The sequence below is a fragment of the Macaca fascicularis genome, chromosome 5 (assembly GCF_037993035.2).
Source record: "Macaca fascicularis isolate 582-1 chromosome 5, T2T-MFA8v1.1".
Classification (NCBI taxonomy): domain Eukaryota; kingdom Metazoa; phylum Chordata; class Mammalia; order Primates; family Cercopithecidae; genus Macaca; species Macaca fascicularis.
Window position 1 is genome coordinate 118,589,702 of NC_088379.1, and position 22,132 is coordinate 118,611,833.

At 37.3% G+C, this 22,132-nt stretch overlaps 1 protein-coding gene and 1 long non-coding RNA gene across 38 annotated transcripts in view; one reads left to right on the forward strand and one right to left on the reverse strand.

Annotated features, from left to right (window-relative positions):
- ANK2 (ankyrin 2) overlaps positions 1 to 22,132 on the forward strand; it is a 571,823-nt gene that overhangs the window by 243,957 nt on the left and 305,734 nt on the right. The gene's annotated exons all lie outside the window — the stretch shown is intronic.
- Positions 141 to 12,741, reverse strand: LOC135970980 (uncharacterized). Its single transcript, XR_010586957.2, has 3 exons — positions 12,607 to 12,741; positions 11,960 to 12,073; positions 141 to 277 (listed from the first exon to the last, which is right to left on the reverse strand). It is a non-coding gene; the product is annotated as an uncharacterized lncRNA (long non-coding RNA).

Genomic DNA, 22,132 nt, shown 5'->3' on the forward strand with positions numbered 1-22,132 from the left:
GGGTTGATAAAACAAAGTGTCTTAGAGTGAGTAGTTTAAAAACAACAGAAATTTATTTCTCACAGTTCTGGAGGCTAGGAAATTGAAGATCAAGCCATCAGCTGATTTGGTGTCTGGTGAAGGCCCACTTCCTGGTTCACAGATGATGCCTTCTCTCTGTGTCCTCACATGGTAGAAAAGGCAAGGCAGCCTTCTGGGGCATCTTTTATATGGGCACTCATTCCATTCATGAAAACTCTGCCCTCATTGCCAAATCACCTTCCAAAGGTCCCAGCTCCTAAAGCCATTGCATTGGTGATTAGATTTCGACTTAGGAATTTTGAGGACATGAACATTCAGATTATAGCAGTCTGTTTTAATGTTCTCCCATTCAGTTAAACCTGTATTAGAGTGTTTACAGCTTGGCATGCTTAAATAGTATTTTCTGTAAAGTTGACACAGTAAATAATTTCAGTGTTCTGTGAAGTCAGTCAAATTCAGAAGACTAGCCCTACATATGAGTTTGATCTATGTATACGTTGTTGCCATGAACTATAGTACGTATGTTTAATAATTGTCTACGTGATTTATTCTTGGCTTGATCTACCACATATTATCATTTGTGTAGAAAAGGTGTTCAAAAGAGACTGTATAAGTAGCTTATAAACATCAGTTCTGTTCAGTATGAAGAGGAAAGAGTTATCATAATGGTACATACGGCATTCTTATAGGTCATTCCTCTGTTCCAACACTTTGTACTCAAAGTACAGAGACTGTACTTTGAGAATTCAGAAATTGGCAACGCTTTCCACACAGCCTATGATTCATAGTAGGGACTACGAAAAGCCTTAATGTGAATTAGCCATTTGTTTCCATAATTTTAGATTATTCTGAAAAGAGCATTTAAATAGCATTGATAAAGTTCATGAGTAACACATTACTATACTCCAAGACTCAGAATAAGTTCATATACTGAGGTTTGGGGATGAGTGGTGACTGGGTTTTGGTTTGAATGCTTAGCTATTTAGGGCATAGTGCTAATCTAGCCACCACTATCCTATAAAGGCCAGTTATCTTCATTTAGTGTCAAAGGCATATATTTCATTCTTAACTGAAGAGAGTGGCTGATCAAACTGACACAGCACAGCAGAGTACTGCCGGATGTGTGCATACCCAACTACATTACCAAAACTAACACACTGCGATTATCCCAGAGTCACTTATCTCCTAATGTGTGAAGGAATTCTGATCCTTTTTAGAAGGTCATATGAGGGGAAATGATATTAATAGAATGACAGTCAAACAGGGGTTTTCTGTGGCATTGTGATGAAGTCTACCTTAATCAAACCTGTTTGAACACATGATGTTTTGTTAAATAAATGGAACAATTTATTTATAGAAAAAATTATTTATTAGAAAAAACAGTTCATCCCATTGGAACAACATTTTTCAATAATAATAATAAATAGTAGTTAATATTCATTGAGAGATTAGTATATATACATGCTAGTCTACATAGAGTTCTACATAAATTATCTAATTTTATCTTCACAATAACCTGATGAGTAGATAGTTCATGATTCCATATTAAGGATGACACTGATGTCCAGAGGGGTTTAAAAAAGCCCTTCTTGCTTGAATCTACATAGCTCCTAAACGAGCTATCCCAGGTCAAACTGACCACTCTGCTTATCTCCAAACCCCTGTGCTATGTGAATGCCGCAATCTTTTACAGAATTAAAATAGGATTTAGAATGAAAGAAATAGGAGTTTTGTTTATGTCCCAAACCTGTTTCACTCATATGCCTTCGCTGATTGGTCAATTGGTCAAGGAATCTAAAAAGCTATTTTTTTTTTTCAAATATGGTTTAAAACAGAGGTATAAATCCAAATTGGAAAAGTTTTTTTATGTAGTTGTTGAATAAGATTGTTAGATGCTTTCTGAATATTCAAGCCAGATGTGAATTCTCAGACTCAGCTGTGGAACACTGAAGAATGAAGCTTTATAGTTGGTATTTCCATCTGCACTTCAACTGTATTTGTCAAACGGCTGACACCCTTAGCATAGCCTCTCTAATATAAGGGGGAATTTGTTAGTAAGTTCATGTTGCTTGTGCTAATTCAAAAGGTCACTAATCTATCATGTGCTCCATAATCTCATTACACAGCAGGGACCTCTTTCCAGTTGTTAAAGAACCAGTAGGACTGATTGACCTATTACATGGGGCAATCAGGCATTTGTTTACTGGCCTGTCTAGAAACTAGTGCATTAAACTCTTTTTTTGAATGGGTAGGAGGTCTGTTCCATCTGGAACCTTGGTACCTCTTCCAGATGACCCTGCGCCAAGTGGCTTCCATGTTTGATTTGTGAAGGTAGTTCTTGAGCGCTAGCAACAGGTTAGGTGTGGTTGGGAACTTACACTCACTGTAACAAAATGCCTTGATCAGATAAAAAATTACTGTTGGAATAATTTTCTGAATCACTGACCCTCATCCGGTGGGAGACTAAAGTTCCTCCCCTGATTGCTTTTTCCCAGTAATAATTTTAAGGGATGACTATTTTTGCTAAACTTTATTTATAATTCGTCCAAATGAGCAGAATATTAGCTAAAGGAAGTATGTTTTCCTTTGCAGAGCAATTAACTTTTCTTTTCAAAAAGGTTATCAGGAGATAATTTTTGTAGGTTGCTTACATAACAATATCAATAATTTTAAAAAATTACATACGCGCATACACACACACATTATTGTGAGTTTTAGATATGAGGCTCTCGGAAATGGCTTATAAACTTTGGGTATTTTTTAAAAAAGATAAACTGTCATAACCATACTCCAATTTATATTTGCCTGGATATTTGAAGTATCTTCAATAATACTGCTGTTGTTTAATGCGCACAAAAAATAGTTAAAAAGAATGAATAGGATGTAGTATTAGCTAGTAAAACAGAATGAATATAGTAAAAAATAATATAATTGTACATTTAAAAATAACTGAGAGTATAATTGGATTGTTTGTAGCACAAAGGATAAATGCTTGAGGTGATAGATACCCTGTTTACCCTGATGTGATTATTACACATTGTATGCCTGTATCAAAATATCTCATGTAACCCATAAACATATACAACTACTATGTACTCACACAAAATAAAAATTAAAAAAATTTTAAAAAGCAACTCAAAAAAAGAATATTGCTGTTGCCATAGAAAGTTTTTATAATAAATTGTCTTCATTCTGAATTCCTAAGGCCATGCCCTGTACAGGGTTTGGATTCTTGTCTAAAGCAGGATTATTAATTTAGAAGCCATAAATTAAGTTTCCAAATATTCAAACAGGCTTCTTTTTCCCCAACATAGATTTTTAACTCTCTATGTCAGGATCTATTGGCAGTTTTTTGTTCCAACTCAGGTGTCAAGGGTCATGTAGACCAGCATGATATGGCCTAATCTATAATTTAAGTATCACATGTATTTCAGTTTAATATTTTAAAATGAAAGTAATAATAATGTGCATTTTAGAATTTTTACTGTTTGAATTGGTGTCTCAAGTTTATTTCAAGGTGACCAATGGACAGTGAGTATGGATCTCATTAAATTCTTAAATTTTCTGGCTCTATAGCTCTTTGTATATTTCTATATGACTACATATCACTCTTTTATAGTATATTCATATAAGATATTTTCTGCACTTTTTTGTACCATCCAGAAGAGCCATATTTTAGGTAGAGGTTATTATATACTTTATGAATTGCAGAAGTAAACAGTTTTGAATAATTCAATACACTAAGAATATATGGTTCCACATGGACCTCCTAGAACATTTTTGACACAACTAATTACATCACAAAGTGATTAATACTTAGGCAGATATGGCTGGCTATGTCTTTTAGTATACCGAATGTTTATCGTATGTGAGAATGATCCCTTGCAGCTTTTCAAGCACAACTGTCTAGCAAACATTTATTGACTATTTGTCCAATAATTTAAGGCTATGTAAATTATCTGATATTTGATAATAGGATTAATATTTTGCCTTTTTTGTCTACATTACTGTACTAATTTGCTTATTTTCCCTAGGCCTATCATGATGACAAGGAATTATGTCTGTTGACCCTAAAGTGACCTTGAGGAAATGAGGCGCTAATATCAATTTAGGTGACAGATGACAAGTGTCTGTGTTATAGCTGACTGAAAATTCATGCTCCACAGTGTAATATCTATTTGGAATCTAAAACTCTAAAATTGGATGTGACATTTAGTAAAAAGATATCCAGTAGAATATATATTCATATCTTTGTGTATGAGTGTGTATGTATTTGAGTCAAATATTCTCTTTGGATGTTGCTAAACAATGGAAAAAGTTACCACCAAATTTGTTATGTGTTTTAAATGATAGCATTTGGTTATCGTTTATTTAGGGCTCTCAAATCATACCTGCAGCCAACACTGTGGATAAGAGAATACTTGATAACAATCATTATTAAAATAAGAAATTCTTGGAAAGTTGGATTTCAGCTTTGCTTTCTCAGAAAACATATGGTACTTGAGTTTGCTTTCTTCTCTGTGTCTAGTCAAGGTTTGCATTTCTTTAATGATGTGCATTTGCCCTTTTCCATTATAAAAAGAATTGCTTTTTGCCACAATCAGAAAACATTTAGTATATTTTATGTGGCCATTTTCTCAGTTGGGAGAAGACAGAAGACCAAATAAGCTGATAAATAGTAATACACATGCATGATAATAGTAACAGATTATTTTAGTGTGCTGGCAGTTATAGGTAGGTATTTTTATACTTAATTTGAAAAATACTTGAGAATTAACAGCAAATGTAAACTTCAAAGAGCTGAATTATGAAAAATGATATTTTATCTCATACAAATACATTTTGAATTTCTAAAATAATGAAACTGAACTCTTAGTGTGAATTTAGGAGTGAGGCTGAAAATGGATCTCAGGACTATTTTTAGTAGACTTTGTTTAAATTCTTGCTAATTTCCAACTAAATACATTTGAATTTATTTAGATTGCAATGAAAAAAAAAAAACACTTTCCTGCTTCTTTATTTTATTTGATGTCTCAAATCCCACATTATTTATGGAAAGCTGATTTCAAAATAATGTTTTATTTTTGAGTTGACCTAAAACATCAAACTAAAATTTGATTTTTCCATAAACATAAAAGAACTTTTTTTTTTTTAATAGATATGTATAAATGACTTTCCTCCCAGTGGAAGTCATTTTTGGAAATTTTAGTGATACAGTCCAGTTTAATTGCTGAATTGTTTACAGGTGTTAAAGATCTCGAGCATTGATAATAGAGAAATTTTGCCTCATTAATTTTTCTTCTTAGGAATTTGAAGCCCTTTAGAATATAACATAAATACATTTTGCTTCAAGTTTAATAGCAGAAAAAATCCCTTCCACCTACCTCATCATCTCTGTGTACACTAAGCTCTCCCAAGAGCACTCTGTGTGACTTACCATGATGCTAGGTTTTTGTGTCTGTTTTAATCGTATTTACCATACGCAGGTGCCAATTGTTCTGTGAGCATACACATAACAGCAGGTGGTGCCAGTCAGGATTCAGCCAGGATTAAGGAGGAGGGGCTCTGCATTCCACAGTGCACATAGCCACCTTTTGTTTCCCCATGACAGAAATCCCCTTCCCTCCCCACCTGCCAGCCCTGCTTATCCACCTCGCTCTGGGAACTCGATTTGTGGTGGTGTGCTTTGTGAAAAAGTATCAACCACCCTTACTCCAAGAAACTCCAAACGATTGTGCAAAGTATGACCTGTGTCGTTCTTTGGGAAGTCGATTTTAACTTTTAAGATCTTTGTCATGAAATGACAGTTAATTTTCTTGTTAGAAATTTCTGTAGAACTTCTAACAAAAATGTTAGAGTTGAAATTTAAACAAATACAGCACCTCTCAAATTTTACAGGAACATATAGGTATCACCTGTATGCGTATAATAAATATAATATTTTTGTTATTGCAAAATCAATATATACGTGACTGCTCTTTTGTGTGTGTATGCATGCAAGTGACTTTAATGTATGATTCATACTAATTTTATTTTTTAGAGCATAAACTTTTAGAGCTGAAAGTAGCTTGAAATTTCCATATCTAACTGTCTTATTCTGTATAAGGAAATGGAGACCCAAAGAAGTCAAGCACCCTTGGTCAGAATCACGTACATAGTTAGTGGCAGGCACGGGCCTAGAACTCATGTCATTTGATTCCTAGAAAAGTGTTTTTCATGTTTCTTACAGGTCATCTGAAAGAGCAATCAAAACCTAGTCACAGGAGAGAGAATTTCAGTGTTGATTTTGGGAGAGTACAGGTTTAGCAATGTCCCGATCAGCTGCATGAAGGAGACTTGTGGTTAACCTGGCAGTGAGCAAAAGTGATGTTTCTAACACCAAGTGGGGCACTGAGCTTCTATCTACAATGTTATTACACAAAAGCTAATTTCCCAATATTTACTAATCAATTGCTTCATGAGAACTTGTCATACCAGTGCTCCCAATCTAGGTCTGTCGTTCAGCTGTGATTTGTGGAAAGGGCACTGTTTTACTATAGTCACTACTCTGGTGTCCCCAGAAATTAGATGGCTTCACCTGGTTCAGGTATATATTTATATATTTTATAATACTTTAAGACCATCTTTTTTTTTTTTTTTTTTTTTTTGAGACGGAGTCTCGCTCTGTCACCCAGGCTGGAGTGCGGTGGCCGGATCTTAAGACCATCTTTAATTAGAACTAAAACAAAAAAGGTAGTTGAAATCAAAATATTATGAGGAAACAATATTTGGGTTTGTTGAACCATTAACACAGATGTCCTCTAAAGATGTTTGGTTTAACAGTGTGTGTGTAGTTTTATTTTTAGTCTCTCTCTACCTTGATTCAAGTACCCTCCCCACCTCCCTCCAGCTCCCCAAAACCCCCAGGCATGCGTGTGAGCATACTCTTAGGCCTCTTACAGTTTTTGCAAGCTGACTGCAGGGGCTGGAGTCATTCTGTAAGTCTTTGAAGTTCAATTACTATGGTACTCTTATTACGAAGGGTTACTGGTGGGTGCCTTTTATTCATCTATGTATTTGTTTATTCTTCACTTAGCACATTTATTGAATGCCTTTTAATGACTGGACACCGTGCCAAATACAAGATACAAAAATGACAGAGACCTATTCCTTGGTCTCAAGAAGTTCACGGTTCATAAGGGCAGACAAATACATAAATAGATGATTATTATATGAGGTGATAACTGCAATATGGAAACATACATAGCCTATCATAGGAGAACAGAAAAGGCTAGGCAAGAACTCCTGCAAGCTATGATGACTGAGTTGAGCTTTAAAGAATAAATAGGAGTGAGCTAGGCATAGGTGTGACTGACAGTACTTCTGGGAGAAGGTGGAGCCTGAGCCATCTCATGAGGTGGTGAAAGCAGCCCTGCACACCCAGTGAAGAAGGGCAAACTGAGTAGAGCGTGGACTCTGGAACGGGACCACCTGCTCTGCTGTATGTAAGGTGTGTAACTTCGGGCAAGTAACTGAGCTTCTCTGTGTCTCAGTTGCCTCATCTGTAAACACTGAGATAATTATAGGACCTCCTAATAGGGTTTCTGTGACAATTGTGAGCTAGCATACATAAAGTGCTTAGAATCGGGCTTGGCAATAGTAAGCATTATGTGAGTTTCTTTGTTGCTAGTTTATGAAGTGAAAAATAAGCAGGACAGGTGAGAAATGAGGCTGAAGGCATCGGCAGGAGTCAGATGACTGTATCTCATGTTAATGAGTTTGGAATTTATGCTATGTAGCCAGAGGGGACTTTGAAAGTCTTAAAAAAGTGGGAAAACACGGCGAGATGTTTTTTCATCACTCTGGAGACTGCAGAGAATGGGAAAGTCTGGAGACAGATTTTACCCAGGAAGCTGTAGTGCTGGGGAGACATGATATGGAAATGAACTAAGATATAGCCGTATGTGTAGGGAGAAAAGGGAAATTAGTCTGCTTAGGCCACTGAGTGGACATGGGAGTGAAATGGAGGGGGCGGAGGGGAAGCAAGAGTCCAAGATATCCCGTTGGTGTGTAGTGCTGGTGATTTGGTGGCTGGTGGTACTAGCAACTGATCTAGCTAATGGTAAAGGAGGAGCAGGTACAGCGGGGAAGATACTGGGTCTGGATTTTCACATGTAGGTCCTAAAGTTTCTGATGGAAAAGTCCAGCAAGCATTTGAAGTGTAACACTTGGGAGGAAGGTCAGGACAGAGAGTTTTAGGAACCATCAGCATGGTGAGGTTGAAATCACAACTAATGAAGTCCCTCACAGGTGGAGGACAGAGTCTTGGAATGACATCTACAGTTACAGGGAAAGCTAAGAAGAGGTCTTCAGGATGGAGACAAAGAAAGTAGAAGAGCTCTTGGGAGGACTGGAAAAAGAACATGCTCATGTTTTTGCCCCTAGGTATGATGCCCCCCACACATGAGTGCCAGGATTAGATTTTAAGAAGTATTCTTCTTAGGTTGCACTTTACATATGTGGCCCCAAGCATGAGTCTAGGGTTGCTAGTATTCCAAAACTTCACCCAGGCTACATGGCCAAGGTGAAAATAACTAGTCATATGTTTCTCTCTGGTTAGGTGGAGCAAGCTTACTCTTGCTAATACTGGTCACACAGTCACTATGTTTCTGGAGCCACTCAGTAATGCTGGCATTTTTCCTAAGCATGCTGTTAAAAGTTTATTTATCTAGTTCCTGGGATCATTTGGGTAGCGATTCCCAAAGAAAGCCAAAACATATCATCTCTCTGTATGGCATTTTTATTTCTTTCTCATTAGTTTCACCCTGAGTGTTGGAAAGATGTAGGTTGACAGCCACATCTTTGCAACAATCATTATTGCCTTGATAAGCACATAAGTCTTTAAGTTTTTCCTGCCCTTATGAGTGAATTTCTCCTACGCAATGAAAGAATTGCGAAGATACACGAAAACTGAGACAATTAGTTTTGTCTAAACTAGATGTGCTGCATGTAAGTGATGATATAAATTATGAAGATAGTGACTTTGTTGATTTTAAATAATTTGGATACCGGAAGTCCTTGGAGGATCTTTAAGTGTATGTTACCCTTGTTTATTTGTACCATTGAATATGTTGTGAATGTCATACAAACTTGCATCCCATACAAACTTCAGAAAATTTCAACTTTAAAACATATAATGAAAAGCAAATAAAAAATCTAACACCATTTTAATACTTGATTAGAAAATTGTACAGTGAAGCACTTAAATGTATATTTTAGATTACAGATGTAGAGTTGATATCACATAAGGATAAAGAGAATGATTAGAAATGACTCATATGATTGTATATTTGCATTGCAGAGAGAAAAATGACATGGCTAAGAGTCAAAAACTGTAGACAATAAAGATAATAAACTGCCATTTTGGTTTAGGGAAACAGAAAAGGTATGAAGTCAAATAAGAGATGTTAGACTGAACAGATTAAGGAAGTTAGAGCTGGGCATGGTAGCTCATGCCTATAATCTCAGTACTTTGGGAGGCTGAGGGAAGAGGATTGCTTGAGCCCAGGAGTTTGAAACAAGCCTGGGCAACACAGTGAGACCCTCATCTCTACAAAAAGTTTTCAAAATTAGCTGGGCGTGGTGGTGCATGCCTATAGTCCCAGCTACTCTAGAAGCTGAAGTGGGAGGATTGCTTGAGCCTGGGATGTTGAGGCTGCAGTAAGCCATGATAGGGCCACTGCACTGGGCAACAGAGCGAGACCCTGTCTGATGAAAAGAAAAGAAAAATGTAAAGAAAAGAAAAGAGAGGAGAGGAGAGGAGGACAGGAGAGGAGAGAGAGAGAAAGAAAGAGAAAGAGAAGGATAAAGAGAGAGAAAGGAAGGAAGGAAGAAAGAGAAAGTAAGACAAAGAAAGAGAAAGCAAGCAAGAAAGCAAGAGTTAGAAATGAGGATCAAAGTCCTGGAAGTAAAATGTGAGGTAAGCATAGAAGAGATTCTGTAGAACAAAAAGGAGAGAGCTGCTGGGGCAGGTAAGCAGTGAGGAAAGGAGAACGCACAAGGTCAGAGAGAAATGAAGAAAAGAACATTTATGCCCTAATTAGTGAGCAATTTGTTACAAAACAGCCTTGCCACCTGGAGAGCAGAATTTAAAAATTTGTTGGCATGAACTACCAAATCAGCCAAATTAGAGCAGGCCATCTTGCAGGTCTCCAGCACAGGCTACAGTGGACAGTGTGCAATAGCAACCCTTGTCATGAAGGCGGAGAGAAAAGGAAGTATACTTCAAGAAAGCATGGGCTAATCCAATCAAAGAAGATCAGCAGAAGGTCATGAGAGTTCCATGTTGCAATCAGTCTTTTAAAAGCCAAAGAATACCTTTTGCCTTTGGCACTGCTAACTGATACCTTAAATGGAGTATTTTGCTACCAAATGAATCTAAATAGGACAAGAAAGAGCTGCTCATTTATTGCACCATAATTTATACTAAACTTTTCCACGAAAGGGTAATGTTTCTCTTTAACCTCAGGGGCACATGTGAGTCATTGCTCTTTCAGTTCTTAACTATCCAGTGATATCTCTTAAGTCACCACTTGCACCTTTACCACAGTTTCTATTCGGTCCTCCTTCTGGCCTCCCACAAAGACTGCATTAGTCTATTCAACCAGTAGTGTGCTGCCGAAGTTACCTATTCCTCATGCTTGACTCTGAGAACCTCTTCCTTTCTTTCTTCTTGTTTTCTAGGCATAGGGATTTCCAGCTTTACAACATGCTGTGAATTATCCTCCTCTGTGTTAACACTTGTGTTAACCTCATCCCAAGTCCTGGGGGACGTCCTGTTCAACCTGCCATTTCACCCATAGTAGAGTTGGTCCACATTGAAAAGTGGTGAAAAGACTGAAGTCTATATCCATGCCTTTCCGCTCAGAGAGGTTACATCTTATATTCTCCAGACTTAAATTAAAATGTAACTTCCTCCATTTGCTTCTCTTGTTTCTTGGTATATTTTCCTTTCTTATAGACGAAGTTGATCAGCTTTTAATTTTTTTATTTTTTGTACTCTACTGAGATCTATTCCTAGAATGCCAACATTGTCCACCTTTCTCATTTAAAAAAAATGTCTGCATCGTGAAACTATGAGTCCTAATTAGAAGGGTAGTAGTGATTTTCTAACCAAAAATTACTTGGCATAATTTATTCTGGGATTAATAAGTATAAATGCATTGTCCCATCTTTGAAATTTTTCTTCTACTTCTGACTAGACATGGCAACTCCGAGTTTGAATCCAAACAAAAATGTACTTACTTGAATTTCCTGGTTTTGGTCCATCATAAAAGCCAAAAGTTTGACAGGAAGACAGCCTATCAGTTTACTCTACAAGTCCTATCAGTATAACTTTGGAACCAACTAATCAGACACCCTTTATTTTGTTGGGTAGCAACTATTCCTGCTTGTTCAGCCCATATTTCATTTTCTTCTAGCGGAGATCCAGTAACCTTACTCCTTTGTGTGACTTCCCTGATGTCACCTGTGGCTGCCGTTAAATGAACTGTGTCTTTTGAAAATGCTTAAATACTAATTAAATTAGTTTATGGTATATGTCGTTAATATCCGATTTTGCCTTCGTCTTGTCTGCCCCAAACAATAAGCCCCTGAGACATTCAAAATGCTTGTGTTTAGTTGCTTGGTAAATCCTTAGTATCCATCATAACATCAAATCTTGATGACAGTAATGGTGATGGATAAAGGAGAAAATTACACCCCAGAGAAGTTATGAGTCGAGAATGTCTAGTGAGATTTACTTAGAACAAAGTAACAGACAAGATAAAGCCCTAAGAATAAGTCTGGGTTCATTTTATATTGAGATGACAACCATCCTATTGTCCTAAAATAATTACTGCCTCTAATATAGACTGCACATGATTTAATTACTTCACATTGATTTTAAAACAAAACTTACTGTGATAGTTGCTGACAGAAGTTTAGACCTGATGCCTTTTCAGCCAGGATAGGGACAAGCACTGGCGCGTGTGACAGTGGGCTTCAAACCTCATTCAGCGGACGGGACAGTAGGCTAGATAATAAACAGCAATTAGAACTCACTGTGCTAAAGGCCATGATACATATTGTTAGAGAGTGCTACAGAAATGCATGGTAGTAGTTCTCTACTCAGACCAAGAGATCAGGAAGGGCTTCATAAACATCTCCATGTAGTGTGTCTTACCTGGGCTGTCACCTACCCTTGATGCCTAGATAATACTTGCTTCTCTTCTGAGACTCAACTCAAATCCACCTTCTCCTTAAGCCAGATTTATTCTTTCCTTGATCAGCTAACAGGCAGTATTCTGTTCCCTACACACTACCCTCAACCCCAGGAGGATTCATTGCTTCCTTTTAGTTGCTATAAGGGCTTTACAATCTGGTCCAGGCTTAGTGGTACACCCTGCTCCTTTCCCATTTTGATTAAAATCTGTACCATAGGGCCAGAGAAATGAGACAGGAGGGCAAGTACCTTGAGTAGGTGTATTAGTTCGTTCTCACATGCTGCTAATAAGGACATACTCTAGACTGGCTAATTTATAAAAGAAAGAGGTTTAATTAACTCACAGTTTCGAGTAGTAGGAAGGTCTCAGGAAACTTATAATCATGGCGAAAAGGGAAGCAAACACATCCTTCTTCACATGGCAGCAGGAGACAGAAGAATGAGTGCCCTGTGAAAGGGGGAAGCCCCTTATAAAACCGTCAGCTCTCATGAGAACTCACTCACTATCAAGAGAACAGGATGGGGGAAACTGCTCGCTTGATTCAATTATCTCCACCTGGTCCCTCCCACGACACATGGGGATTATGGGAACTACAATTCAAGATAAGATTTGGGTGGGAACACAGCCAAACCATATCAAGGAAGCATCTAAAAACTCAGCCCTCCTCTGTCTGTGTTTCTCTCCCTAGCACTTTTGCCATTACCCTATAGATATAATGATGGAGCTCTGGCTTCATGATAACTTCAGTGTTACTTGGTATGGAAAAGAGAGACAATAAAACTTTTCTTTTGTAACAATTTTTATGTCCTCAAGCCAGATCCCCTTTCCAGGACATCTCCAGCATGTAGGGATGAATCAGAGACCCAGACATAAACAGTCACTTAAGCAAACCAGAGAAGCATATACAGTTGGAATTTGGGGTGGTGGGTGGAGAGGGGCACTGGTTTTTGAATGCTACAAAGTTCAAATGCCAGTCTATTTTTTTTCCTGCTGGATTGGTCTTTGTGATGTTCAAATAAAGTGAGCATGAGATATTCTCAAAGTTGGAAGGAGTCTGTGACTATTTTCTTAGAGGCAGAGGTTTGGGTGGAGGACAGGTTGTGAGAGCACCTCGGTTAATTTGTGTAGAGGGTTCCGAGTTGTTTAGGCAATAGCAATGCCTTATGCAATACTCAGCCAAAATGTGAGTGTAATAAATTATTACAACAGTTTTGATGACTTTTTCCCTTAAAATAGACAGTTGCATAATTTTTTTTTTCTGTCTTGTCTCCCCAGCAAGTGTTTAGACTTTATGTGTTTAAATTGTGTATTGGGTGCTATAATTGTAGATATTTGAATATTAGAGTGTCTCTACTCAAATTGTTTTCATTACAAAATGTACGACAATTATATTTTGCCATTAGTAGACCAGGTTATCTTCTCGACTGTGTCACAAGGACAGTGTCATTTTTTTTTTTTTTTTTTTTTTTGAGGTGAAGTCTTGCTCCATCTCTCCAGGCTGGAGTACAGTGGTACAATCTCAGCTCAATGCAACCTCCGCCTCCTGCATTTGAGTGATTCTCCTGCCTCAGCCTCCCAAGTAGCTGGGATTATAGGCGCCCACCACCATGCCTGGCTAGTTTTTGTATTTTTGGTAGAGATGGGGTTTCACTATATTGGCCAGGCTGATCTCGAACTCCTGACCTCAGGTGATCCACCTGTCTTGGTCTCCCAAAGTACTAGGATTACCGTAGTGAGCCACCGTGCCTGGCTGAGGGACAGTGTCTTTTGATTCTTGGAGTTTTGCACAACGCCTGGCACATAAATGTTGCTCAGTTAATTTATTTAAAAAAATAATGACTAAAGGAGCTCTGATTCTTGACTGGACACATGCAATTTAGACTGCTACTAAATAAAAAAAGAACACTGGAATAGAGAATAGATGCACTGGGATTGTGCAGTCAGGAGAAATCAATCTACCTAGATTGCCTATGTGATTCAGGTGGAACTAGGATGCCAGCCTGAAGCATAGAAAGAATTCCCAAGTATTCTACAGAAGACTACAGGCCAGAGGTAGAACAAAGCAAGAAGAATGGCTTTTTTTTTTTCTTTCTACAGTCAGCTTTTAAAACAGCACACTCTCTTGTTTCCATGGCAAGAATATCTCCTAGGTGCATTGCCAGGAGATTCTCCCTTAGAAATTAAAAAGAAGAAAGAAAAGAAGGGAAAGAAGCCACCCATAGCTGTGTTTTCTGAAAACAGCTTGACTCTCCTGCTGATCATCGACGACTGCCATGCCATGGAAACACCTCATCCAATGGTGCCCAGGCCGCCTCTATGCAGCATGCTGGAAGCTTGTGATTAATTTTGTTTGACAGCAGCAAAAAGTATGCCCCACGTTGGATGCCAGCTGATTATTTCCAGTATGTTTGCTGCTGAAAATTCCATTAATGATTTGTAATATCCATTCAACTTGAAGAGAGGAGAAAAGTGCTTTTCTGAAAAAGGAAAAGTAAATTGGACTCAGTCTTATGGAAAATCTACAGAGTGAATGTTTGATGGCAGATGAGTTGAGGAAAATGTCAGCAATTTCAAAATTTTTTATGTGAAAGATATGCTCTGTTATTGGTAATATATCATTAGAGAATGTGTTGTGAATAATAACATATTTTGATTGATGTGCTTTCATTTTCTTCCCAGTGTACAAGTATGGCAACTTTTAATGTTCAACTTGATGTGTATTTATTAATTGCCTACTGTGTTCAAGACCCTCATTAAATATTGACTGAATTGAAATGAGTCCTGGGGAACCTACCATCTAAGACAGCAATTCTCAACTGTAGCTCCACATTTGAATTCCCAGGGGAACTTGACAAAATTCTGGGTCCTCAGAAGTTCTGACTTAATTGTTCTGGAGTGAGGTCTGTGGCCTCAGTATTTTTTCATATGTCTCCTCATATGCATAATGTATAGTTAGATTTGAGAATCAACAGCTGATACAAAAGGAAGTGAAAAGGCAGTACATGGCCAAGTCCCTGTAGATGTACAAAGGACAGGACACTGTTTTAAAATCATTATCTATTTGAAAAGTATGATGATTTAAAAGGAGAAGAAATTACATTTTATTGAGGCTGCCAGAAAAAAACTCCATGAAGGAAGTAATATTTAAGTTGTCTTTAAATGTGTAAAATTTTGATTGGCAGAGAAAGGTATCCAGGTAGATGATCAAAGGCCAGGATGAGAATGAATGAGGACAGTTCTGTGAACACCCAGTGACTAACACATGGCTAGGAGAAAAAGAGTATCGATTGCTGTTATAAAGCATTACCATGAATTCATAATTTCTAGCCATGAACTCAGATACGTTTATGAAGTAATGAGATATTTTAGCATATTTTTCTCATGTGCTAAATGTTACTCCTAAAACAACAGGGTTGAAAAATATGTTTAATATATGGCAAAATAGACATAGATTTAAAAATGCATTTTAGTATCTTGCTATTTGATTGTGTGGTCCTCAGATGAGCAGCATTGGCATCGCCTGTAAGTTGTTAGAAATGAAGCTAATGCAGGATCTTGGCCCCCACCCCAAACCTCACGAATCAAAGTCTGCATTTTAATAAGATCTTTGTATACACACTAAAGTCTGAGAAGCACTACTTTAGCGTCTTAATTATTATTTCATTATTAGCTGTAATTAATTGAGAAGAGTAGAGAAGTACATTTCAACAAATTAAATTTCTACCTATGACTGTGAACGATGAATAGTGTTGATATGCAATAATCTTCTCTTTTACTCGTATCTTTTTATGCTGTCACCCTATATATCCCCATATAATAATGTACCTATGTGTGATTAATACATTTAAATATATGTGGCTTTGAATAGGTGTTCTCTCCAGTTCCAGTCTTTATGTCTAAAAAGATAACATCTTTTCATTTTAGACCTTGGTAATGTTTTCTGTGCTTTTCAAAAGGATGTCCTCAACATCACCTCTGAAAATGCATTACGACCTCCTGTGCCTCTGCCATCTCGTTGCACACTGGTTTCGGTGGCATGTAGCAGATGGAATAGAAAGACGTGGGGTTGGGAAACTCATAGATTCCAGAGGAAACCTGAGGCACACAGGAAGCTGGTTTAGCTTGGGCATACAAGCATTATTTACCTCTTTAATCTGAATTAAACAAGTAGCAGTAAGTAATGATTCAGAGTTTTGTTAAGTGGCAGAATATTTTATGGATGGGTATTTTCTTACAATGCTTCTGACCTAAGAAACGGCAGCCTATCAACAAATAATTATTAAAACATTCCTTTTCCCAAATAGTATTGGATCTAGTTATCTGTTTAAATACCCTTAGGTTGATAATTAGCAACAAGAGCTTAGTGTACTTTAGTTACAAAATCATCTGCTGTTCTCAAACTTTAGTGTGCGATAGAATATCAGTGGATGTTGCTCAAAATAGATACCCCAGACCCCACGGAGATTGTGATTTGGTAATTTGGGGTGAGGTCCAGGAATCTTTTGAAACAAGCATTCCAGGAGATTTTGTTGTTGGTACTAAGAATACTACATTTTGAGAAAAGAAAAATGAACAAAAAAGACATTGCTTTAAGATAGGGGTGTCCAATCTTTTGGCTTCCCGGAGCCGCATTAGAAAAATAAATGTCTTGGGCCACACATAAAATATAGTAACACTAATGATAGCTGATGAGCTTGAAAATAACACAAAAAAATCTCATAATGTTTTAAGAAAGTTTTTTGTGTTGGGCTGCATTCAAATCCATCCTTGGCTGCGTGCGGCCTGCGGGCCAAGGGTTGGACGAACATGCTAAGGCATTATATTCTTAGCAATTTACTGTTTTCTTTTGGTATCAATATTATCGAAACTGAAGCCATGCACCAGGCTAATACCTAAGCTTAGTAAACCATAGATTGATCCACCAAGCTTTTTAAAGAAGATAATATTAGAAAATGATTTTGTGTCCATTGTAGGATTTCCTATTCTAAGCATTGACATATGTAATCTATTTGGCCAGGCACAGTGTAATGCCAGCACTCTGTGGGGCTGAGGTGAGAGGATTACTTGAGCCCAGGAGTTCGAGACCAGCCTGGGAAACATATCGAAACCCTATCTTTATAAAAAATACAAAACTTAGCCAGGCCTGGTGGTGCACACCTATGGTCTTAGCTACTCAGGCAGCTGAGGCAGGAGGATCACTTGAGTCTGGGAGGTTGAGGCTGCAGTAAACTGTGATACTACCATTGCACTCCAGCCTGGGCAACAGAGTGAGACCCTGTCTCAAAAAAAGAAAAAAAAAAAACACCCTGAAAATTAAGAGGTATATCATACAATCCATTAGATTTGATAAGTGACCATGTTGCATGTTTTTGTAGGAAAAAATTCACTAACTGTACAGTTTTTACAGGAAACCTATAATAGAATCTGACTTTACTCGTGCTGGAGGTTTTCTTAGCTACTTACCATTAAAGAAAGGAAAAAGAAGGAAGGAAGGAGAGAAGGAAGGGAAGAAAGAAGGAAAGAAGGAAGGGATGAAAGAAGGAAAGAATGAAGGGAAGAAAGAAGGAAGGAAGGAAGATGAGCAACAACTTATGTAAATAGATGATCATTGCAACATTATTTATCAATAGCAAAATAAACCTAACTCTCAAACCATAGGAACATGGATAAACATATTTTGGCATACCATAGGAGAGAAAAAGGCAGTCATTTAAGTTAATATTTAAATATAAATTTAATATAGGAAGATTCTCACCATATCATGTTAAGAGAAGAAATAAGATGAAAGAAAGTTAATTTTAATAATGATAAAAACATACACATAAAAAATTGAGTGGAAAAACAATAAAATGTAAATTGGTCGTATCTTGAATATTAAATTATAGGTGGTTTTAGTTTTTTTCTTTGTAACTTTCTGTATAGTCCAAAATAGTTTCAATGAATTTATGTGACTTTTATAATCAGGTAAAAAAAAAATTTAAGGAGTATAATTTTTAAAATCTGCGTTGTTTTAAGAGTGGTTCAGCTTAAGAACAGGTGGATAGACTAAATGAACCTTTTTAACATTGCTTCAGTTCTAAAGACCATCTGCCCAGTCCTATTAACCAGTAACTACAGAAAGAAGTTAGATCCAATTAGTAAAGGCAGAAAGAAACACTGCCTTTGTGAATTCTGTTTCCCTGTGCATATCTGCCACCTTAAACTAATGGAGCTATTTATTGAGTTCAAGCTGTCCTCAACGAAAGCTGCTTTTTACTTTGCCTCTGTGCAAATCTTGTTCATTTTTTACAACCGGCTACAGAATCAAAGCCAGCAGCTGGCCATCCAGGCTACTACACAGAACAATAGCCTGAGTCCAAGCTTCTGAAGAGCAGGCCTGCCCCGGTATCTTGAATGTATGCCTGCATAAAAAGCAGACACCACCCAGGATGGCTGTATATGCCACTTCTGCTCAGGCAGTAAATATGTAAAATAGGAAGCCAAAACACAGCCAGGGTTACATCTCATTGGGTGCCCTTGGGAAACTCAATTGGATATCAGTTTATCTTTAAAATAGGAATCATAATGACTTCCTCTGATTATGTCCAGTAAAGTATATAAGTGGTTTATAAGCTACAGTTTTAACATGTTAGTTGTTAGGTGATCGTGTTCACATTTTTTATGGGATTCCTTTTTCAAGTACATACATAATCATGCTAAAGAACAGTAAAATAGCAGCAGTACTCCTGCCATGCCCAGGACTTATGCCACTTTGTAATGTGATCTCAAAATGGACTGTAAATTGATGGCCCAGTGGTACTTATTATCACCACTTAAAGTGAACCCATATGCCAGTGGCATATTGAGCTAACAAGCTGTGATGTCATTGGCAAAAGCAGCCCTTCCAGAAGGCAGAGTTGCTGAGGATTGTCTATGACATTACTCTATCAGCATATTGGATGCTGCTCGTCAATAGTAGCCATGGTGTCAGGGGAAATAAGGTCAAGTGAAGCAGTGAGTTACTGGTGACTTAGGGGTAACCACCTGTCAAAAATCATACATACAGATTATGATTTTTTTCCAAAATTAACCTGAAATCTCATAGGATTAGCACCACTTATATGTTTTGATTCTTCTCATCAGTCCTATGAGATACTGTTATTATTGCCATTTTAAAGATGAGGAGACTGAGGTTAGGAAAGATTAAGGAAGGTGCTCAAGTTCACTCATTTGGGTGGTGAACCCAAATTTGAAACCTCCCAAGTAGGCTGACTGCAGAGCCTCTGCTGCTCACCACTTTGCAACGTTTACCCAAAAATGTTCTGAACAAAGTTTCAAAAAGGAGCACTTAATCACTTAGGAAAACCAACTGCCAGAGAGTATTTTAGGTTTAGCCATTCACATAAAAATAATGCAAACTAGTAGAGTTACTTTCTTCTTAAACTCATATTTTAATATACAAATAAGATTTCTAAATCCCAAAGAGAGAATCTTAGAGGATAGTTGCAAATATGAAAAGTTGAAGACGATTTCATTAAACCCATTTATGTTTTTTAGAAAAAGGAAAATTCAAACCTAGAGAAGCTGACTTGCTCCCAAAATTCTTAGAATAAACACGTGGAAACTGCACAAGACCTTCAGGGTCCTACCTCCTACCTCATGGTTCAGTGCCTTTCACATGACCTTGTCCATATATTTAAGTAGAGTTACGAGATTAAAGTTTGTACCTTTTCAGTATAGTTGACCGACTCTTCTTGGAATCTATTAAATTAGTGTTTTATTATGCTCTTCGTTAGCCTCGATTATTTCCCGGATACAATCATGGCTTGATTTTGTCACTACTCCCTTGAATTCGAGATTCTAACCTACATGAACTGGGAGCAATTTTCAGTGTTGTTTTGTGCTTTCTTGCTTCTGGCCGTGTACTGTGAGGCTGTCTTCGAGGTCGTCCCCATAGGTACTCATTCAGATAGAATTGCCTGTGAATTGTTCTTTAAATTTTTAATTTCAGCATCTTTAAATTGCACTTACTTGTTTTCATGTTTGGTTTTCTCTTCTAGATTTTAAATTATCTGCAGTCAGGGAACATGACTTACGTGCCTTGGTTTTCTTACTGCTCGGCACACTATGTGGCACATTGCAATAAATGTTTTTAAGTAAATAAGCTTGGAAATATAATTGATTTCTTCTTTTTTAAACTTCTTCGTTGATACCTGCTCTTCTTCTCATTTATTTGAATCAATGTGTCATTATGGAAAGTGATCTTGTTGGAGGAAATAAACATTTAAATTGCACCTGGGCTCTCTTCTTGTTATACTTTTTCCTCAGCGTGCCACAATTATCCAAATTCAATAAAGCAAAATAATGAAACTTAATTAAAGATGAAAACATAAAGTAGTTTATCTATTAATTTAAATAAAGTGAACCTGTTATCGCCCTGAGATTTTTTTTTTTTTTTGAGATGGAGTCTTGCTGTGTTGCCTGGGCTGGAGTGCGGTGGCACGATCTCAGCTCACTGCAGTCTCTGCCTCCCGGGTTCAAGCGATTCTCTTGCCTCAGCTACCCGAATAGCTAGGACTAGAGGCACCTGCCACCACACATGGCTAATTTTTGTATTTTTGGTAGAGACGGGATTTCGCCATGTTGACCAGGCTGGTCTCGAATTCCTGACCTAATGTGATCCGCCTGCCTCGGCCTGTCACAGTGCTGGGATTACAGACGTGAGTCACCATACTCTGCCCACCCTGACATTCTTAATGCCTTGATTCTGGAGGATGCAGTTCTTAGTAACCAGGCTGTGGCCCTCTGATGTAACTTTAGAGGATCATTAACATATCACGTGGTTAGCTGGGCTCTGAGATGATCTCTGTAACAAAGCAGTCTACATTGTTCTCCCAAGGAAGAGATTTGTGTGTGACTTACTGAAGTGGAATTGGTTTTGTTTCTTAGAGCGGTTTATCATTTCACAACCTGTGTTTTCCATTGTTATTCTTTATCACTAGAAGATTTAAAAACTTAGAGATAATGAAAGAGAATATAAAAACTCTGGAAGCCTCTTAAATTGATTGATGGGAAAACAGTTTAGTTTGTTAAGTGCATTGTCTGGTAGACCTTCTTTTCATACTAGGAAATGGAATGGAATATATACATTCCATTCAAGAATATATACTAAATATAATGTTTGAATATATATTCAAAGAAGTTTGTTGCGTTCATTCCTGGCATGGCCTCCTTACTAGTTTTTCTAACTCTGCCATGTTACCTGTTGTTTCGTGGATGAGCAACCTATTGAGTTTGTTCTCTATACCTTTGTCCCTGTAGAACTGTGTTTGGAATCAGGCTTCTTAGGACAGAAGATCAATGGGAGTTGTGAAAGAAGGTGAAACCCTGGATGCACTGGAGCGGACATAGCAGAATGGAGAGGAAGAGGATGGGCATAGGAAAAAGACACAGGAAAGCCCATTAGGGACAGTATAGTAACCTACACATTAATCTATTAGTTACAAGTGTATTGAGACTACAAACAAAATTGTAAGAGAATATTTTAATCTATAATATATATGAAAAACTATTTTCAAGCTCTTCAAAGGTATTACTTACAAAATATCTGTTTTTCTTATCAGACTCCAGAAATCTATCATTTTGTATATTTTAAAGAATTCGTTTTTTTAAAAAAATGTAATAGAGTGTTTTCACTAACTCAGTCTATCTTTTCTTTTGATTAGTTCTGTTAATAAGATTTTACTGCATATAGGTAGTACCACTTACCACCTTACATTTTTAAACTCAGTATTAGCTGTGCACAAGGAAGCTTCTTGCACATTGATGGTCTTTAATTTTGAAAGGAGTACTTCTAAATCATTAGTTTATTCAAAGAGCTTGACTTCATT